Source organism: Coffea eugenioides, chromosome 5 (genome assembly GCF_003713205.1).
Source record: "Coffea eugenioides isolate CCC68of chromosome 5, Ceug_1.0, whole genome shotgun sequence".
Classification (NCBI taxonomy): domain Eukaryota; kingdom Viridiplantae; phylum Streptophyta; class Magnoliopsida; order Gentianales; family Rubiaceae; genus Coffea; species Coffea eugenioides.
In genome coordinates this window covers 9,669,668-9,693,268 of record NC_040039.1, presented here as the reverse complement: position 1 = coordinate 9,693,268, position 23,601 = coordinate 9,669,668, and the positions used below count along the sequence as shown (strand labels likewise).

The window sequence follows — 23,601 nt, the reverse complement described above, 5'->3', positions numbered from 1 at the left end:
CACCAATTTTCAGCTTTTCCATTCCTTCACGAACACCTACATCATCATCCTCACACGAACTTTTGGAATTATCATCATTAGTTTCATCAAATGTTATGTGAATGGCTTCTTCAATCACAAGAGTCCTTCTATTAAAGACTCTATATCCTCTTTTGTTCTCACAATAACCCAAAAATATTCCTTCATCAGATTTTTTCTCAAACTTACCAAGATGTTCCTTTAAATTTAAAATAAAACATTTACAACCAAAGACTTTGAAATATCCAACCGTAGGTTTTTTATCAAAAATCAGTTCATAAGATGTCTTATTCAAAATGGGTCTCAAAAGGATTCTGTTCATCACATAACATGCAGTGTTTACCGCTTCAACCCAAAGGTATTTTGGCAAGCTACATTCACTTAACATAGTTCTAGCAGCCTCTTGTAGTGTCCTATTTTTCCTTTCTACAACACCATTTTGTTGTGGAGTTCTTGCAATTGAAAACTCATGTGTTATGCCATTATGATCACAGAAATCTGGAAAACCACAATACTTGAATTCCGTTCCATTATCACTTCTAATCCTAACAATTTTTAAGCCAAGCAGATTTTGCACTTTAGCAAACAATGAAGTGAAATTCTTGAAGGCATCATCCTTATGAGCAAGAAATATCACCCAAGTATATCTAGAATAATCATCCACAATCACAAAACAGTATTTCTTACCTCCCAAGCTAGTGATTTGAGTAGGACCAAATAAGTCAAGATGCAAGAGTTCTAAAGGTTTAGAAGTTGAAACACACTTCTTTGGTTTAAAAGAAACTTTTGTTTGCTTTCCAAATTGACATGCATCACAAATTTTATCCTTTTCAAAACAGATTTTTGGCAAGCCTCTAACCAGCTCCTTTTTCGAAATTTCCTTTAGTAAATCCATGTTAAAATGACAAAGTCTCCTATGCCACAACCAAGGATCTTCATTTGAAACTTTAAGACATTTGAAGCTAGAAGAATCAATTTTATCAAGAACCACAATATATATGTCGTTAAACCTCTTACCTTTGAACACAACATTATATTTGGAATCAAGCACAATGCATTCATGCTTTTTAAACAACACATTCAAGTCTTTATCACACAATTGACTAACACTAAGCAAGTTATAACCTAAATTATCAACTAAGAGCACATTATGAACAAAAGTTTCACCATCCTTACCAACATCACCTATTCCAATTATCTTAGCTTTCACATCATCACCGAATGTCACCTTTTCACTTGATTTTGATTTTAGCTTTATGAACAAAGAGGGATCACCGGTCATATGCCTTGAGCAGCCACTATCAATAAACCATTTGGACTTGTTTGAGCCTTTTTCCTGAAAAGAGAAAATGTTTGGTACCCTTTTTAATTTTTGGGTCCACAATAGTTAGCATTGTATCTCACTAACCATATGCATTTCATCCCTTTGTTCAGATTCCTTTTCACATAGCAATCTCCTTTCAAATGCCCTTTTTGACAACAAAAATCACACATAATGGAAGAGTCCTTAACATGTACTGGTTTGACATATCTCAATCCATTTCTTCTATATGTTGTGAAACCATGTGCATTTTTGTTGCGTGCTAATGTTCTTTGATGAGCAGTAAGAAAGGTAGATGACATGTTCTTTTTGAGAAAATCTTATTTTCTTGCTTTCAAAGTCTCATCCAAGTTGTCCATTCTTTTCTTCAAATCACCATGTCTTTCCTTCAGCATTTTACAAATATTTGTCTTTCTATCAAGCTCATTTTGAACATTAAATCCGGCTCTTACAAGACAATCATTGTCAGTCTTTAGTTGTTTATTTTGTTGAAGAAGACTTGTATTTTCATGAATGAGAAAAGCAATTTTCTGTTTTAGCTGCTTGTTTTTATCATAGGATTCCTTCAAGGCATTATGCAGTTTTTCAACAAAGGATTCAAGATCATCATCTTCTTCATCATCACTTTCAGATTGAGAGTGTATGGAAGTTACCTCATTATCTCCAATAGCCATGAAGGCCATTTGAGCTGATTCTTCCTCTTCTTCAACTTCCCCTTCAGAGTTGCATTCATTCCAAGTAATCTGGAAGTTGTTGAATCTTGGCTTTCGATCAGCTTTCCCATCTTTCATTTTCTTCATGGGCATTCGTTTGCATAGTGTCCAGGCTGTCCACATTCATAGCATTTATCCACTAGCTTCTTGTTGAATTCTTGTTTTCCTTTGTTCCTTGCATTTGATGAATAATTTTGAAATTGATTGCTAGGTCCTCCCTTTCTAAACTTCCTTTTATTCAAGATTCTCTTGAAGCCTCTTGTAATGAGAGCAAGATCATTATCATCACCATCCGAGTCTTCATCATCCAAGTGAGCTGGATCATCTTCACTTTGAGTAGTCTTCAGAGCAATATTTCTCTTTGCACTAGCATCCTCTTCCTCCTGCACTTTAGATTTCAGTTTCAACTCATAAGAGGTTAGTGAGTTAATGAGAGATTCAATAGGCACAGAATTTAAATCCTTAGCCTCCTCTATTGCAGTCACTTTATTTTCCCATTCTTTGCCCAATGCATTGAGAATTTTCCTGTTCTTCTCTCCCAAGGTGTACTCTTTGCCCAACACCTCGAGATCTTTGATCAAGTCATTGAACCTGCAATACATTTTGTCAATATCCTCAAGAGGTTCAATCTTAAATGATTCATACTTTGTGACCAAGATAGCCTTTTTCTGTTCTCTCACGTTGTCACCACCCTCATGGATTTCTCTTAGCTTATCCCACATTTCTTTGGCCGATTTACAGCTTTTTACTCTAATTGATTCATTTGAATCTAAGGCACTATAAAGAACATTCATGGCTTTGGCATTCAATGTGAGATTAGTCCTATCTTGAGCAATCATTTCAGCTCTTCTTTTTGGCCGAAGCAACCCTGTATCTGCATCAAAAAAGTTAGCTTCATGCGGTCCTTCACTCACAATAAACCATAGCTCAATATCAATAGATTGCAAAAAGATAATCATCCTTTCTTTCCAGCTAACATAATTGGAGCCACTGAACATGAGAGGCCTAGTAACAGATTGCCCCTCAACAAACATAGCATGACTGGTTGTCATCTTTACTCCAAACCGTTAGAGCTTAATCTCTAGGAGACCAAGCTCTGATACCAATTGTAAGGTCCAAAGACAACCTAAGAGGGGGGTGAATTAGGTTAATTAAAATCTTAATCAAATTTATGCAATCTTTGCTTAATAAAAATTTACCTTCTTTTCTAGTAATAATCAATCAAGTAGATTAGAAGAAGAGAGCAATATTGATTCGAAAAACAAGTATAGAAAAGCAATAAGAATTTTATTAAACAAAAAGAATAAGATAGAATATCAAACCGATTGTCTACCAAGCTTTCCTCAAACTTGAAGACCAATCACTAGGTTGAGCAACTTCTCTTTAATGAAAGATGATCAACTAGATGTACAATGGAGGGAGCACTTCCTCCTTGCCCTAAGCCTCACTTAGTCAAGCTAAGAAGTTTTACAATCACTCAGATAACCCTCAACAAAGCTACACTAATGAAACTTTCAACCACAAGAGAAAAGCTCACAAGAAATTCACACCACTTGGAGAACAAATCTAGCTTTGGAGACTATTTTCTAGCTAAAATATCTCTTGAGATCTTGTAAACAAAGTGTGCAAAAGTCCTCTTCTGAATCAGAATCGTTTGTATTTAAAGGGAGCCAAAAATGGGCTTCATTAATACTTCCAACGGATAGAAGGCAGATGAAGAGTCAGCTAGCCGTTGGAGCTGTCGGACGTCCGACGGCTTAGTCATCGTCCGATCCCATCGTCCGAAAATCAGTCAAGTTGTTGTTCGGACGTCCGATGGGATTTTATCGTCCGAGCTTCTGTGTCCGAACGTCGTCCAGAGAGTTATCAAATCTTCGTGGAATTTTTAGGACGTCCGATGAGATTGATGTGCGTCCGAAGCATGCGTCCGATCCTTCAGGACGTCCGATGCTTCCTTACGAGCGTCCGACAGAGTCTTGGCAGAGAGTCATCAACACTTTGTGGAATTTTTAGGACGTCCGACACGTTCGATGTGCGTCCGAGGAGTACGTCCGATCCATCCGGACGTCCGATGCTTCCTCACGAGCGTCCGACAGAATCTTCTTCTTAATGATCTTCATCCTTTCGGACGTCCGACCGATTCCTTAGGACGTCCGACATGAGTGTCCTGTTTTTGCTTCTTCTTTTGGTTGATTTTCATTTCTTGACATATTCGTACCTGATTCTTTGATAGGCAAAAAATACTTATATTTGAAGAGAGTTAGATAAACATTTCAAAGTCCTTTGTGATCATCAAAACCAAGAATAACACATTTTTTCTTTCCACTTTTTTTCTTTTTTTTTAATAGCAAAGATAATAATAATTTCCTCAAAAGAATAATCATAAGAAGAGTATTGTACTTATTGACCATATTTATCACTTAACTTATAAAATCAAATAAAGAGAAGAAATTTCATTAAATATGCAAAAAAATAGGCATAATTTTCTCCACTTTACAAGATATACTTTCCTATAAATGCACAAATTATAATCACATAATAGTTATTTCCAAATTAAATGAGAAAAGAAGTTTCCAAATCACATATATTTATCTCAAATGTAGAAGGAATTTGAACTACTAATGGTATAAAACTTGTTACCCTTTTGGATAAATTTGAAAAAATTTGAAACTATTTGGGGTAAATTCATAAATTTGGACCAGATTTTGAAAAAATTTTGAATTTAAACACAAGTCCAATATTTGCAACCAACAAGTCAATCACATACAATATATATAATCTCAATTCTTTCCCCCACACTTAACATGCATATTGTCCTCAATGTATAAAAAGAAAAATCAAAATAAAGAAAAGTAATACTCCCCTATTGTTGCGATCGAAATGACAAAGCATGAAATTCACGAACCATTGTCTACTTATTTCCAATGCTTCATGCGTTCCATTTGATAACCATTAGTAATATTAACCTAAAGATGGAAAATGAGAAACAAATGAAAAACAACAAAATAACTCAATACATAATTTAAACATGAAATCACACCAAAATAAAATAGCCAAAACATTGGATTGCCTCCCAATAAGCGCTTTTGTTTATAGTCATTGGCTCGACTTTTTCACCTCATTTCTCAAGGAGGTTTTGTTAATGAATAATCCACCAAATTTTGTCGTAGTGGATCATTAAAAGGTGGTTTAATAGCAAAAGTCACATATTCAAACGATATAAGAGATGGAAGAAACATACCGCTATCTCAAGTGAGTCATAGATATTACCTTGAATATGCACCACTTGAGAATTCACCAAAGGAGATGTCATATGGGTTTCTTGGACAATAATACTTTTCAAACCTATACTTTCAATACACTCCTCAAGAGGGGTGAAAAATGAATCATTAAAACTCACCTCTTGAGGTTCAAAATTAGTTTCAAAGATATTATCATGTGAAATGGATATTTGCTCACTGAAACACAATTGAGATTCATCATTTTCATCAAAATGCAATCCATTTTCACATACAACATTTCCACAATTCATGCTAGGATCATTTTGCAAATTATTAGAAGAAATACCTTCACACAATGCATATAATTGGTCTTGTATTCTATCAAAGTGAGAAGTTAATTCATCTAACATTTCCTTAACCCTATCAAAATGGTTGGAGGTTGCATTTGCTAGCTTTTCTATGGCTAAATCAAATTGATTAGAAGATTTTCTACAGCTAGCTCCCAAGATGCATTAGAATCATTAGCTAATGGTTCACTTTTTAATTTCCAAAGTAGAGGTGCATTAGCTAACTTCTCTATTGCCAATTCCCAAGATGGTTTTGATTCATAGTGGACACATTCGGATTGGTAATCATATAAACAAGAAGAAGTACTATTAGCACATTGATTATCCCAACTATAAGCTCAAGAATTGCCCCAATTAGGATCATATTGATCAAGATAAGGATTACAATGCCCAAATTCATCATAATAATCCACATTTTGTGCTTGTCTACTTGTATGAGTAGCATGATAACCTCCACACAATTTACAAATTACATGATAAGAGTTAAAAGTATTAACATTCCTCCTTTACTCAATTTCATGCCTAATTGTGTCCATTTGAACTTGTAACATAATAACATCAAATTTTGCCTTTAAACACCTTAAACCATCTTCAAATGACATACTTTCAGTAATTTCTTGGTTACCTCTATTGAAGGAGTTTGGCACTTGGTAACCATCCATTGCCAATCTTCCATTTCTCAAGCATTATCCTCCAAATTGACCTACCCTTCTCATTACCTAAAATTATTTTTAAACAACTTAAGAGCAAAATTAGTAAGAAGAATAGGTGATAAAATGCATACAAACATAAAACACTAAAATAACAGAAAATAACTTTCACACTATAACTAATAAAATGTCTAAACGAATAAAGTTGCTCTTCACACCGATATTGTCAAATCTTCCCCGGCAACGGTGTTTATAAATTCCGAAATACGCCATGCACAATTTATCGCAAGCATACGAATCGTGAGCGAGTATAGGGTATTAAGGGTCGATCCCACAGGGAAGATTGCAATTACCGGTGTTTTTCGAACTCCTTCATTATCTAGACTACCATAAATATAAAAGTAACAAAAATAATACTAGAAAGCTCCTAGAGATATGGAATTTCTTACTACTCTTGCAAATGAAGTTACCGGTTAAGTGAATGCTATTATCTTGGCTAGTTATGGCGTAATTTCCTAATGTATGTGAAACCTACTCTCGTAGTGAATCAACTATACTTGTAACTAAATCATACCTATTCTCGTGGTTATGAATTAATTACGAGTTCATTTCTTCTATGAAATTACATGAAACAAGTCACTAAAGTCACATAGGTGCACCTCTACTCTCGTGAGTGTACTCCCTAGGTTTATCACTTCTTTGAACTAGTGTTAAATTCCAATTTTCATTCCAAATTTAACACCTTTAGATAATCACAACTAATGGCCGGTTAATCATGATTAGAAAAGCAAAAGTGATAAATAACTTGCTCAAAATAATATCACCAAATAACTAAGTAAACATCATAAATAAGATATAGAAAGTTCATCCATACTCTAGGCATGAACTTTAGAAAAACATGAAGAAAAACAAAGCCAAACTTGTATTATAACTAAACATGAAATCAAATACAAAAGAGAAAGTGATAGGAGAGATGTCACCCTTGTCACATGAGCTCTAACTCTCCATCTTTGCTTCTCCAATCTTCATGCAAATCTAGATACAAATACAAGAAGGAAAAACTACTCTACCTATACTATACTAATGAATCAAGAAAAACTAGTGAAGACTACATTTTTTGTGGAGTTCTTTCTAGCCTTCCAAAGTTATCAAAATAGTTTCCAAAGGCTACCATTTATAGAGAATTCAAGAGAAGTTGTTTTTAGTTGACAAAATTGAATCTTGAAACTCTCTTGAATTGTCTTTCCAACTTTCCAACTTATTTTTGGTCAGATACAACCGAAATTGATGGCTGGAATTGAGTTGGAAAGGTTGTGTGTAAGCAAGGCAAGTTGGTCAGCAAATTACAGCTATCATGCACATTTTCAACCGATATTTTCTCGATGTTTGAAACCGAAATAGCTCTTCTATAAATCACAAAAGTTGTAGATATTTGACTTAGCTTTCTAAAACATCAAGAATTATCCAATTTAGAGCTCTAAGGACCAAGATATGATCAAAATACCACTGACTGGTCAGAGCTCTATTGTCAATTTTTGATAGTAGACTTTGACTTCTGTATTTCGACTTTTTGATTAGGAATACGGTTGAATTGGACTTTGATGTCTTCATACCAAATGTTGGGCTTGGATTTTACCCCACCAACCAGGCTTGAGTTTCATCCCACTGACCGTTTTTATTTTGTTGGGCTTGGGTTTTATCCCACTGACCGTTTATTTTGTTGGATTTGGGTTTTATCCCACCAACCTCAGCAGGTTTGGGTTTTATCCCACTGATCATTTTTATTTCATTGGACTTGGGTTTTATCCCACCAATCTCGACAGGTTTGAGTTTTATCCCATTGACCGTTTTTATTTTGTTGGATTTGAGTTTTATCCCACCAATCTCGGCAGGCATGGGTTTTATCCCACTGACCATTTTTATTGGACTTGGGTTCAATCCCACCGATCTTGGCGGTTTTGGATTTTATCCCACCAACCATTTTCTTTATTTTGTCGGGTTTGAGTTTTATCCCACTGACTGTTATTTTGCTAAGTTTGGGTTGTCCCATCACTTCTTTTATTTTTTAAGTTTAAATAATTAAGTTTTGTTACTGTTTCGATTGCTGCTAAGCCAGACATGTGAGTAATTTGGTATCTACATCTTTGTCTCAAGTTTCGGTGAAAATCAGACAAAGAGAGGCAAGCTGTAGACACCAAATTTTTCTAAAATTTTGTAAATTTTATTATTATTATGTTTTGTTTATATCATTTTTTTAAATTATCATTTTATTTTTATTGTGTATGGAATTCATTTTAGAAAAAAGGGTATTTTGCACGCGCGCTTCTTCTTCATGGCTTCGTACCAGGTACGAAGCCATGAACGGGGTTATAGCAGAAATTTTACAGAGGCCTTTTTGGACCTCTAAGTCCACTCGTTTTTGTTTTTCCTCTTTCCCAATCATTTGTCAGCTCATCCCTTTTATCTCTATCAAGATTTTTTCAGAAGAAATACCATCTAATGGCTCAAAATCTTGAAAAAACCTAGCCTTCATCCTCATGTTTGAGGTGATGGTTTTGGGCTTGTGGGTTCCTATAAAAGGGATAGAATCAGAGCCAAAACGAGATAGGACAACAAGAGAGCAGCGGGGGAGCAAAAGACAGCAAAGAAAAGAGAAAAAACAGAGATCAAAAAGAGGGAAAAAGATCAAAATTTCTGGAAAATTTTTACTTGACTAGGTTGGCCGACTAGCAACCTTCAAGCTTAGTTTTCTCCTTCGTTACAACTCCTTTAGAGGAGATTTTTCTTGCTGCATCATCTAGGATCTTAGAAGAAGAGCTTTTATTTAGAAAATTTCCTGAAAAGAACATCTTTACCACCTTGAATCGGGGCTTGACGTTGCTGGGTTCGGAATTCTTGTGTTTCCTGCAACAAATCTTGGAGTCTCCTTCCTCGAAGTTTGACATGCAATTTCGATCCTCTAAATTGTTAAAGGTGAAGTATTTCACCCTTCCTTGCTTGGTTTGGCACATTTTTACGAATAATAAAGCTTTTTGGACGTGAACTTTGAATCTTTTGCTACGGGTTTGATGGGTTTGCTGTCTTTTGCTGCTTGTTTCTTTTTCTTTAGATGATTTTCTTGATTGTTGCCTATTCCTGTTTGTGTTTAGTGTTGGGTTGTGGAAATAAAAGGCATGAGTATGGGGTCTTGTTTGCTTGGATTTTGTTTGTGTGGTTTCTGGGTCATGAAGCTTCGGAAGTTGCATGAAGAAGAATGAAGAAGAAAGCTTCGATTCTGATTTGCATGAGCTTTTTAAAATTTCATTTTGGTCCTTCAACTTTTGCATAATTTCATTATGGCCCGAAAACTTATGCAATCGAACCATTTCTGCCCCCATTGAGATCTAATCCTCTTTTTCATATTTCAAATCCATTTTTGAGCAAATAATTTCTGGGATTTAGAGTATAATCAATCTTTAATAAATTTTAGTAAATTTTTATAGTGTTGGGTTTAGTAAAAATAGTTGGAGGGTTGGATTGGGCTTTGTTTGGCTGGATTTTGGTATAAAAATCTGGTCTATTTTGCTTGGGTTTTACAAATGGATTGTTGGCTTATTTTCTGGTTTTTTTACTTGGGCTTAGGAGGTTAAAATCCAACACTTTTGGTTGGGTTTCGATTAATTTGATTGAGTTTTAAACCTGGGTTTAATTGGTAAAAATAAGTGGGCTAACCCGCTTCTTTTTGGACTTTCGATCGGGCCAAGTGGTCTTGGCCCAAGGAGCAGTCAGAAAATGGCCAATTGGCTGCTAGCCTATTAGAAACCAGAAAATAAAATTGCAAATCAGTCCCTATATTTTTAAATAAGTGTACTATAGACCTAAAATTTTAATTTTTCTTTCAATTAGGTCTCTAATTTAATTTCAAATAGGTCCCTAAACTTTATTTTTATTTCATTTTGACGCATAAATTTTGTAAAAATTGTAATTTAGCCCCCAAAACTTTTTTTGCAATTAGGTCACTAGCATATTTGATTTCTTAAGTAGAAGTTGCTTTTCTTCTTTAATTATTAATTATATTTCATTTGAATGCTTCAATTGATGGATTTCATGTTTATCTCCATTTTTTATGATTTATTTGTTAATTAAATTGGTGCCTTGATCATTTTTGTTAATTTTGGAGTTAAATAGGGCAAATCCAACCTCCATTAGCTACTACTTCAAGGGAGGTATCTTCTTTTTGTTATTTTAAATCCTCTTATGTGCTCTTACGTGTTTTTATGTGTGTAATTGCATGTTTTTGAGTGATTTTTCTTTTAGTTATTCGTTTTATTTGTTTTAAGTTTCATATATTTAATTTTAATTTTGATGATCATTTGAGAGGCATTTAAATGCCAAATTGTAATAGATAGGGGTTCAAGACCTGTATTTAGTTAGAATATGTAATAGATAGATTCCAATTCTTGCCAAAAATGAATTTAGTTAGATAAATGTAATAGTTAGGGTGTTATTTTAGAATTCCCCCATTAGATTGTACTTAGGGCCCCTGAATGTAATAGTTAGGTCTTTATTCACTTTTATTTGCTTGTGTGCTTGCATGCTTGTGTGTTTAAATGTTTGTTCTCTTTTTAGGGTCGTTGCATCTAGATATCGTCCTTATATACTATGTGCTCTATGTAATTTATATGTTTACTTGATTTTATTATATTTATATGACTTATTTGATTATAATAAATGCATGACGTCACCACACTAGTCCAACGCTAGTTGTGGCCATTTTTCCCGTTTTCTCGCTAGTCTAACGCTAGTGAGAACTTATAGACATAGGCTAGTCCAATGTTAGATCCTTAGGGACTGTCTACACGCTAGATCATATTTGTGTGACGAATCACTACATTTCATGCATATTTTTCTACTTTTTAGGACCCTTATCATTTTTACATGATATTTCTCTTATATGTATCCCTTATCCTTATGTGTGAGACATGACATTAGACTTGCATTTCATTTAAGGAAAATTCGACATAGATTAGTGCATTTGCTTGATTAAATTAGGGAAATTACCCTTTAAATATGGGATATGGACGAGTATGATTTCTTAACCTTAGCACGCTCGTATCTCCTCCATAAAAAGGAAAATCTAGTCACGAATCATAGTTCCCTGCACCCGTTATGATGCATTCCTTTAGGTCATGTATATTTGTATATTATTATTTTCTTTTCTTCGAGTATCATATTTTGCATATTCGTGATCTCTTCAAAGAGTTACTCTTGGGCATCACAATTAATGTGATTTGCACCAATCAAACTTTGAAGAAATATTTCGATCCTCCCAATATACATTAGGTCTAGGTTTGCATCTATGTAATAACATCCAAATGTGATAAGTTTTATAGGTTAAATTAAGAAAAATTTTTGACTAAATCACGCAACTAGCCTTGGTTAGATTGAAAGGGTGTCTTGAATTTTATCCTTGCCTTCCCTTTCTTCAACCGTGACTCCCGAGCCCTTTTCTCTTGATTTTCGAAGTCTTGGGGTTATTTAAAAAGGATTTTCTTTACTTTTTATTTAAAAATTCATTTGAGATGACTTGGTACACCTTAACTCATTACCAAGTGGCGACTCCTATATTTTCTTAAAAACTCTTATTAAACTATTATTTTGAGCCAAAATCGTGGCATTTTTAAGTCCTATTTTAGGCCCTTTTTCTTTGTTTATTTTTTTAAAAATCAAAAACTCATTTTTCAATCAAATTAATCAAAAATTCATTTTCTAAATTCGTAATTTTATTTTTTTTCAAAAAATGGGGTGCGACAACAGTTTTGAATTGTTTAGTAGTTGTAATTTTGATAATAAAAAAAAAGGCAATTACAATTTTATATTTTTTTAGCACTTATGTTGTTGGCTTTGGTGAATTTAATGAGAGCAAACACCTGCAATCATTTTGATAAAGAAGAGGTAGCAATGAAGTTGTTTGCATAGTATAAAGCTATTCCACTGCCATAAGTGAAGATAAAAACTAATTTCAAGGCGTTGCATATCATTTCTACAGTCACATAGTTTTCAATGGCAATGGTTGCTCGAGATGGTGTTGGACTTGATTCAATGGAGACTTTGGTTTAAGAAAGGCAAAGTTTGGTTTAAGAGAGTTTGGTTTAAGATAGAAACCTAGATCATAAAATGACTTTAGTTTGAATTCAACGGCCATCAATCCCCTTTTTCTCTTGATTCTTATGATATAAGTAAGAGCCATTGGCTTGCATGTCAAAAAATGACAAATGAAAATGACAATATAAGTGCTTATTTTTTGTGTTTTTGTATGATTAGTTATGTGTTTTTGGGTGTATTTTAGTCATTTTAAAAGTGTACCACTAGGTTTTTAGTTAAGTTTTACATCAAGTGTGTTAAAATGAGAAAAGTTACATTTCTATGAAACTTAGTGGTGAAAACTTTCACAGGTTTTAATGATTCAATTATCAATTAGAGTGAAGCTAGAATATACTTGTAAGATTCTTGACGATTTGAGGACGATTTTAAGTGATATGAAGTGCAAAAGTATCAAAGGATGGAATGCAATGAAGAAACAAGGAAAAAAGGGATGGGCAAAAATTATACATATTGGTATTTTGACTATAATGTGAGCTATAAATATTGGATTAAGACAATTCTTAATTTATTTTATAGACAATATCAAGGGCTACAACTCTTATGGAATATCAAAATCAATTCTGTGACGACCCCACTTCCCCCTAAGGCGAACCAGAGGGTTGGCGGGTCGCCTGCCTAGCTCTCGCCAGGACTCACGCAAGCAAACCGACCAAATATCCACGTATAACTTAAACCAAAACACAATCCGCCATCCGATCATGCCAACTTTTAAGCGGCTTGAATACTAAAACACATTAACTTCAAAGATAACAGCAACCGGAGTTAGCCAATCGGCGGCTCCTAAACACCTCACGCGTTACATTCAAGAAGTAAGGTCTTACAGTTTCCAAAACATGAAATTTCATACAGCCCGAGTATATATACACATACAAGCCAAATATTATAATCAGGGTTTACACATCTCCAGCTTCAATCCCAAAACAAAACTATATCGTTTAATTCAAATACATTACAAGTCACAAAACGAAGTAGATACATTCTTAAGAAGATATAAGCAGCTCAGATTTCTCAAACCTCAAGACCTGTCAAGGAAAACAAATAAACGTGGGGTGAGCTAAAGCTCAGTGGTGCCCCAAAATCATGCAATCACTCGAAACAATTAACACGTATTGATTCGACTGAAGTAAATAAATAGGGAAGCAATAATATTCAAGTATACCTTAGACTGGTCGAGGGATTCACCCAACGACATTACATCCAACACTTATATTTATAGACTGGTCGAGGGATTCACCCAACGACATTACGTCTAGCACTTGATTGTTATAGACTGATCGAGGGATTCACCGACCGACTTTACGTCCAGCACTTGATTGTTATAGACTGATCGAGGGATTCACCCAACGACTTTACGTCTAGCACTTGATTGTTATAGACTGATCGAGGGTTGTTATAGACTGATCGAGGGATTCACCCAACGACTTTACGTCCAGCACTTGATTGTTATAGACTGATCGAGGGTTGTTATAGACTGATCGAGGGATTCACCCAACGACTTTACGTCCAGCACTTGATTGTTATAGACTGATCGAGGGATTCACCCAACGACTTTACGTCCAACACTTGATTATTATGACAAGATAAGAAACCCTCCCACCCTTATGGTGTGGTACATTCCCCTGCCTAGTAATTTAGCACTTAGCAAACGCAAGCAAGATATTCACGAAAAACACTTCAAGCAAGTCACCACTCGAAAGGCTAGTGTGATAAAGTACACACTGCTCACTTCGATGGATCAACAATCATTTTTGGCAATTATCACATAACGAGTCGATAAAGCACTTTAACCAAATAGTCATAAAACAGGCAGGGACACTCACCAAAAGTGAAGCTCAAAAGTCAAGCTGGGAATCGAAGTCCACGTCCTCGCTACACCCTAGAAATCCAAGTTTTAAAACTATAAGTTTTACTAAACAAGTTCTTGTTTTGTATATAAAAGGTTATCCTGTATAAAACTAATTTAATTTCTCGAAACAAATCAATCATTCCCTTGGAATTAAGGCTAGTAAAGAAATAAAATATCTCGTATGGTTTCTTTAAAGGTATTTCCCTTCTAGAGGGCAAACTAGAACCAAATTAATTCAAACAAGTTTTCTTTGTCTTTTATTTGAAATTATTCAAATCTAATGTTTTTAACAAATTTCCTTTAAAACGTCTAGTCAAGAATAGTTTTAGGAAAGCTTAAAATTTAGAAGGTTAAATACGATTACTCCCTAAAGATAATAAACTAGCTTAAGCAAAATAAAGGAATTAACTAGTCGGCAAGGTTTTAAAAGTCCAAATAACTAAGTTTTAGTAATATACTAAACTCAATTCTATCACTTGATATTAAGGCAGAATATTTCCACAAAATTTGATTTTGAAAATATTCAAGATCAAGAATAATCAAAACGGTCTTCACAAATTCAGCTCATTTGCACAATGGATTCCCAAGTCACCAAGATAGAAACATTACAAACCAAATATCAATTTCACTAGGGTTTCGTCAATCATTAGCCCTAGATTTCAACAAATCCAGTATAATTAAAATTCAACAAAGGAAGTCCAAGGTACTAAAGCAATCCTAATCATACCCCATGGACCTTCCAAATACACTTCAACCAACCTCTTGAACAACTTCACCAAAAATTAAATTATTGCAAAACTACTCCAATGGTCAAGAGCTTCATCAATCATTAGCTCTTGACAACCAATACACACTTTCAAATACCAATTCATTCAAAACAAGAACAAAAACTACAACCAACTTGAGATCCAAGTGATTCCAAGAATCTAAAATATCCATTAAACTTTCCACTTTTACTTGCTAGAATCACTATACATATAGATTATAATCTGTCCAAACCAAGCTAAAGTAAATAATACACAAATCCAGCAAATAAACTCACCAAAAGTCCCAACCAGTTCGGTCATGCTGGAAAATATTTTCCTTCAAAAATTGCTTTAGTTCATGTTCCACAAATCAAACAATTATGAAAATTATACTGTTGTAGAATAGATTTTTAATACTATCACATCCCAGAAGACACTTTTCAGAGATTCAAATCACAAATAGGCCAAATATTCGATCCAAGTCAAGAATTCAGTTTCCTGAAACAGGACATTCAAACAGGACAGCCTACTTTGAGGAATCACGGACAGCAGTACACATGGAGGAAAAATATGAAATTTCTACAAAACAAAGGTCCATGACTCTAGTTTCAAATGCCACTGACGGCACCTCAATCGGATTTTCCTACACCAAGATATAAGCATTTTACTGAGACTGGTCAGAGAAATCCGAAAATCTGGAAACTCATTTTTCACTTGTGAAAAACTCCTTTTTCTCTTTTAAAACCATAAGACTCTTATTCAAACCATCATACATTTAAGTATGACATTCATACCAGCATATACCAAAGCAAATAACGCTTAATTCCAATAAATTATTCCACCAAAAAGTCCCCATAAATCTGTCATCAGCTAAGATAAAATTTTCCAGCAATTCAGTGATCATAAACTAGCTTTTCCCTCTGTTAAACCAGTGCTTTAAATGCTCAAATTCCACATGCAGATGCTTGACCAACTGATTAACATTTCTAGCTCAAAATCAGATTCGAATAACGACTTCAAACATCCCAAAAATCCAAAAATCTGTCCAGCTAGCCACGGATGAACATGCATGTAAGCTGGTTTCATTTTATTTTATTTCTCTTGCTTAGCCGGACTAATAAATTCATGCAAAGCTTAATCATCTAATTTTAATTAGTCAAGCACCTAACTAAGTGAAAATCAACCACTTTCCAGCAAATTTCATGCTAAAATACCCGTGCAATTTCCAAAACATCTTCAACGGCTAAACTGGAAAAATTGTTTCAGCAGTCCATCAACTCCCATTAAAATTTCCAGCCATGCAACCGAAATCCTACCCATAAAGTTCACATGCAGTACCAAATAAAGAGCTGTCTATCAATTTGGATCCAAAACTAAGCTCAGATCATCACAAATTAGCAAGCTGAAGCTGAAATTTCCAACTCAAGCTCTCGGCAGCTTTAATTCTTTCCAAATCAGTTTTCTTGTAACTTAATTTTGTCATCCAACCGCACAACCCCACATGCATGCTTATAAACAACTTCATCAACCCATAATCAACTAGCTTAAGTCCAGAAATTACCTCAGCTTAAGGCTCAAATCACGCAACTAGCAGCTGCAAAAATCCTCTACTCTCGGCTGTCCAGAATTTCAGTCCGCAACTCTCCTTCTCCTTTGCTCTAGCTTGCGACTAGTATGAAGACAATATGGCTCCCAATCTCTTTCTAGTTTACAGACGAACGGAAAAGGATGAAAAGCTCACACGGACAGCAGCTGCAATTTTTCCTCTCGGCAGCTCACGCACGCGAGGATGGTTAGTCTGAATTCAGTGGTTGCAGCTGTAGTGGTTGTGACTGAATTGATCACGGCTAGTTGAGGGTGAAAAATGGAATGGAAGCTCCCTCTCCTTCGCTGGTTTCCTCACTTCGATGATTCCAAGGCAGAGGGTGTTGTTGTGGTTGAGGTGAGTTAGTGGAGAAAAGGAATGCACTTCGGCAGAGATGGAAATGTTGTGAAATGTTGGGCTGCTGAAGTGGGTAGTTAAGCCGCGAATGAGAGAGGTGGAACATTTATATATTGAGGTGCTGTGAGTGGAGTTGAGTCGGCAATGTTAATGGAAGGTGCTGGAATGAATAATGAAGCGTGGAAAGGAAATGGAACCGGCAGCAAATTGAAGTGCTTTGTTCTTAAGGTTGGCCGAGGAAGCTTTGGTGGTTGCATGGTGAATTTGAATTGGAGAAGGGCTGTTTTAGTCTTTTAGCATCTTGTTCAATCTTTCACTTAGGTCCCTCATCCTAAACTAATTCCAAAATTTACCCCAAATGTAATTCGAATGCCTACTAATATACTCGTCCCGCAAAAATTAAACTATCGAAATTTTAACGTCCTAAGTATACTTGGTATACTTATATCGATTTTATCTCTAGTTTATCGATTGCATCTTAGTACTAAGGTTCCTATTAACCTTGAACATTATTAACGATTAAAGTTTAGCTAACGGAATTCGAAGAAATTAATTATTAAACAAACGAAATAATTTACCTTCGAAATATTAATTTAATATAACAAAGCCAAGGAACTTAATTAGTTTAGCACAAATTATATTATTTATCACATAAAAATTGTTTTTACGCACTTATTTAAAGACAAGTAGAAATAATGCTAGAATTTAGTAAAGAGTCAAAGTGCAAGTGAGATATGCATGAATATATATATATTTATATATATATTATATATTTTTTTTTTTTTTTTCGGGGTTCTCACAAATTCTCACGTTTTCATATCCAAATGACCAATTACTAAAGAATTTTTCTATTGATATGATTGGCATTAGGCTCCTGAACAGTCTTGAATATTGTGATCATAATTCTGCACCTAGACCTCCAAATGACATGATTCTTGATACATTAGAAAGCTCACACAATTGCTATAACTTCAGTGCTTTGCATAAGAGTTGATTCAACCTTTTTCATTGAGATACTTGTAGTTCAAATCGGTGTTGGTAATAGTTTGTAATGAGTATGTTGAAATCCATTGTCCCACATTGAAAGAGGATAAAGTGCACGTTATCTATATGTGAATCATTGTCCTGTTTCCTTTACAAACTTGTTCCAACAATATTAGTTTGGAGGGAAAGTTTGGTGGGAAAGTTATTTTCAAGGTATATAAAATCTTGACAAGGGCACTTGGGGCTTTCTGATAGGGTGTCAATCAGAGGTAGTTAATGGCATTTGGCGGTTACATTTTGCAGACATATCTGTTAATTGGCTAACTACCTATACACCTATTAAATAAGGATTGCATCCTCTGATAGTGCCTTGGAAAGGTGCTTCAATTCTTTTAAATAGTAGGATTTTGACAGAATTAAATCGCTTTTACTTTTCATTAGATAGTTCTTAGACTTTGCTGTATTCTAGAGGTAATTTGTCTGATAGAGGCAAATAACACCTTAAGGAAAGTGCTTTCACGCCTCAAAGTCTCTGCACTCCTCCAGTTTAGTTTTGTTATTTACTACAGGTTTCCTACAATCTTAAGGTGTTATTTTCAACAATGGAGTCAAGTTCTGAATCTGCGTTCAAAGTGATGAATCAGGACTTCGTGAAGTTGGACAGATTCGACGGCACTAACTTTTCCCGTTGGAAGGATAAGATGATGTTTTTCCTGACGGCTTTAAAGATTGCTTATGTTCTGGATCTTTCTCTTCCTGAAATTCCAGCGCCCAAAAATGATGATTCTGATGAAGTCAAGACACAATGCAGAAAACGCGCAGAGGACGAGTTGCTGTGCAGAGGACACATCATGAACACTCTTTCTGACCGCTTGTATGATCTGTATACTGCAGTCAAGTCGCCAAAGGAAATCTGGAATGCGCTAGAGTACAAGTATAATACGATGAAACAAGGTGCGGACAAATTTCTGATTATGCAATATTTTGATTTTCGTATCACTGAGAATTCTTCTCTTATGGATCAGATTCATGATCTCCAAGTGATTGTGTCTAAGTTACATGATCTAAAAGTGGAGATATCTGAATCCTTGCAAGTTGGAGCAATTATAGCCAAACTTCCAACTAGTTGGAATGACTATAAGAAAAAGTTGCTCCATACTACTGAATCATTCACTATAGATCAGATTTTGAAACATTTACGTATAGAAGAAGATACCAGAAATCTTCAAAAGAAGCAAATAGAATCTGATGTCAAAGTGAATGCTTTAAGTGAGAAGAATTCACAGAATTTTTCTGGTTCCAAAAGAAAGTCTCCAGAAGCAAGTACATCTAAGGAGAGTCTGCTATAAGTGCGGCAAGGATGGACATTACAAGCGTGAATGAAAGGCAGATAGCAACAAAAGGCAAAAGAAAGACAATGCCAAAAATGCAAATCTGGTTGAACAAGATGTTGTTGAAATTGTTGCAATGATTTCACATGATTTCTTAGTTGCATGTGGCTGCTGCAACCAAATCATGTGACTGGTGGTATGATTTTGGTGCCACCGTGCATGTTTGTAATGATAAGTTCCAATTCAAGACTTATGAAGAAGTTCCTGATGGTCATAAAGTATTAATGGGAAACCACGATACAGCAAAGGTTCTTGGCAAAGGAAGAGTAGACTTGCAGTTTACTTCCGGAAAGAAACTTATACTGGCCAATGTACTTCATGTTCCAGAAATTAGGAAAAATCTTGTGTCGGCTGATGCCTTAAACAAAAAGGGGCTAAAGGCTGTACTAGAGTCTAATAAGGTTATCTTCTCTATGAATGGTGTATTTGTAGGCAAGGGATACTCTTGTGATGGATATTCAAGCTATGTATCAATAAAGATAATGTTTCTGTGTATGTTGTTGATGCTTTGATAAGAGTTTATTTTACGTATTTTTAAGCGCATTTTATTAGTCAATTTTGAGTTGATTATTTAGTTTTATAAATAAAATAAAGAGGTTTTTGGTAAAATTATATATTTTTGGTAAAAGTGGATAATATTGCATTTCTATTGATTTTAATGGTAAAAACTTCATTTTTATGCAGGAATGATGATTCAATCACCAAAGGATGTCAAATGAGGTAAAAAATAGAGATTTGGTGATGAATTCAAGTGGCAACAAGAAGAATGAAGTGAAAAACGTTCAAGTGAGGAAATGCAATACAAGTCAGTTTTCACACTCTTCAGTATTTTGACCATATCAGGAGCTACAAGTATCGGATTGAGGTGATCTTTATACCATTTTAAAGCTAAGAAAGAGACCTACAATTCGTATGAAGACATTGAAATCCATTTCTGCCATCTTCATGGGCAAAACGTTGGAATACAGAAGCTGCATTCTGTGGTCGGAAGTTAAAACAGAGGTTTGAACAGGTGACAGTATTTCGATCATATCTCAGGCTACAAAGCTCCGCTTTGGATGATTATTGAAGCATTGGAAAGCTAACTCAAAGGGCTACAACTTTTGTGTTTTGTACAAAAGCTAGTTTGGCCTTTATCATGGAGAAAATCGCAGTTGAAATAAGGCCAGAGTGAAAACGCGAGTAGACAAAACGCGAGTTTATGCCGCGTTTTGTGTAGGCGCGTTTTAAAGCCGAAATTCTGCAATTTGACTCAGTCAATTCTCTTGTGTTCATACCACTTTCCAGCTATAAGATGCAAGGGAATTCGGTGCACATGCTTCTGCAATAAAAGAGAAGACCAAATGAGTGTGGACAAAAAGGAAACATCATATCTTTGACTTCTTTTTACAAAATCTGAGTGGAGGAAATTATGAAGTGAGAGGAATGGAATTTCTACCACCTTTTATGCAGAAACACAGGGGAGAAGCCTGGCATCACCATACGTAGCTAGTTTTCCTTCTTGCAACAAGTTTTCTCTCTAGTTAAGAGTTCTTAGAGAAGCATTTGGTTTTTCACTTGTAACCATCTTGTACAAGAACATAGCAGGAATTGGAGAGCTTTACCTTCAATTGGCTAAGCTTTCTTTTACCTTTCTTATACTTGTACTTCATGATGTTTTGCATTAATAAACTTGTGAGTTTGATTGTTAAATCATTCATGAGTAGCTAATTTCCTTTATCTAGGGAGTAGATGAAGCTTATGGCCAAATGATATGAAGTGATTGTGATTTATGCTTGTTATGTCTTGTATTAACTTATCTACTTGTGTATGTTGGATTACTTGTTGTTGCTTGATCACCAATAGCAGGTTTATAGTTGTTTTTACTCATTGAGAAATGGTAAAAATAATGGAATGACATAAGTAGAGCTTGAGTAGTATATTCATGAGAATAGATATACATTCAAGTGGATAAAATCTATATTTCAGGTATGCACAAAACAGATTTAGTATTTTCCAAGAGATTAGGAAAAACTAATCTGTTTTAACCCATTATTATCATGAAAATGTGATTTTGGTATTGTTGGAAATGAATCCTTGGTTAAACAAGAGCAGTAACAAGTGTTAAATTCATTCGTTTTAGATCTTTTGTGTTATATGTGGAATCTACATCCCTAGATCTTAATATTTAGTGAATTCTACTTCTATTGTGAAATTGCATTTATCTATTTAAGAATTTTTGTAGTTGAATTAAATTCTGAAGTTTCTGCTCAAATTAATTGTAAGTCTAAATAATAGAGTAAATTAGTATCTAATAATTGTTTTAATTGCTCCTCGTGGGATCGACCCGATACACATCTTGTACTACAATTGCGACCTGTATACTTGCAGTCCAACGGGTGTAAATTCGAAATTAAACTTGCATTGATAGTAAAAATCCCGTCAAGTTTTTGGCGCCGTTGCCGGGGAGCGGCAATATTAGAGCCTAATCATCTTTATTAATTTAGACAGCTTTATTTTTTTTAGATTATATTTAATCTTATATTGTAATCAGTTTTTTTACCATTGAAGTTGCATAATATCCCTTATTTCTGTTTGTAGTGTATGCACCGGGAGTCTCGAGAAGTCGCACCTTTCGATCCAGAAATTGAGAGGACACTACGTAGACAAAGGAGGCACACACAACAGCAGGAGGAGCAAGAGATTTGGCAGCCGATAGAGGAAATTTTGATAGAACTACCATTTGAAGAAGAAATGGCTGAAAATGAAGCAAATAGGCGAGTTCTACGAGATTTTGCTCTACCGGGAACACAAGGATCTCAAACAAGCATAGTAAGGCCTACGGTAAATGCTAACAACTTTGAGATTAAGCCATCACTTATCCAAATGGTTCAACAATCTCAATTTGGAGGTAATGCTGTAGAAGATCCTAACTCACACTTAGCTACATTCTTAGAAATATGTGATACAATTAAAATGAATGGAGTTAGTGATGATGCTATAAGGTTACGGTTGTTCCCATTTTCATTAAGAGATAAGGCAAAAATGTGGTTACACTCTCATGCTCCTAACACTTTTACCACATGGGATGATTTATCAAGGGCATTTTTGAATAAGTATTTTCCACCTGGTAAGACTGCTAAGCTAAGAATGGATATCACTAGTTTTAGTCAATTGGAGGGAGAATCATTATATGAGGCATGGGAAAGGTTTAGAGATTTGCTTCGGAAATGTCCACATCATGGACTGCCGGAATGGTTAATCATACAAACCTTTTATAATGGTTTATCTTTCTCCACTAAAACTATTATTGATGCAGCCGCAGGTGGAGCTTTAATGGGTAAATCACCCCAAGAAGCTCAGAATTTGATAGAAGAAATGGCCGCAAATAACTACCAATGGGCCAATGAAAGAGGTAATACGAGACGTCACGCAGGTATGATAGAAATGGACACTCTCAATATGCTGAGTGCTCAAATGAATAATGTGATGAAATTGAGTAGACAAGGTGGAGTTAGCCCAAGTTCATCTAATGCTCACGTAGCTTGTTGTTCTTTCTGTGGAGGTGAACATGATATTAATGAGTGTGTTGATTCTGAGCAGGTACAATTTGTCAATAATTACAACCGAAATGCTCCAACTAATCCCTATTCGAATACTTACAATCCGGGGTGGAGAAATCATCCAAACTTTGGATGGAAAGATCAAGGCAATCAACAAAGGCCAACCAATCCGCCGGGATTTCAACCAAGGCAACCACAGGCTGAAACTAAACCAAGTTGGGAGATCGCGGTGGAAAAACTTGCTAAGGTGACTTCGGATAGATTCGAGCGAGTTGAGGGGCGGTTGGACCAATTAGCTGGGATGTACAGAAACTTGGAGGTTCAAATTGGTCAAATTGCCAATGTGATCAACAATAGAAACCCTGGTGAATTACCAAGTAAAACCGAAGTGAATCCGAGAGAGCATGTCAATGCAATCATTCTTAGAAGCGGTAAAACGGTTGAGGATTCGATTTTGAAAATTCAGGTGGTGAAAAAGACAAGAAGCAAGCAATTGAAGGGGAGCAAGAAAGTCAAAATGATCATGTTATCATTGATATTGATGCACTTCATCCCAAATTAAATTCTAATGTGATACCTTTTCCTCACAGGTTGAAGAAAGATGGACAGGATCGGGAGTTTGAAAAGTTCTTCAAAATGTTTAAACAATTGCACATTAACATTCCTTTCATTGATGCTATAACACAGATTCCCTCTTATGCACGTTTCTTGAAAGACATCATGTCAAAGAAGAGAA

At 35.1% G+C, this 23,601-nt stretch overlaps 1 non-coding gene across 1 annotated transcript; it reads right to left on the bottom strand.

The window, feature by feature from the left end:
- Positions 1 to 22,443: 22,443 nt before the first annotated feature.
- Positions 22,444 to 22,550, bottom strand: LOC113772747. Its single transcript, XR_003468700.1, has one exon. It is a non-coding gene; the product is annotated as a small nucleolar RNA R71 (small nucleolar RNA).
- Between the last annotated feature and the right edge of the window lie 1,051 nt (positions 22,551 to 23,601).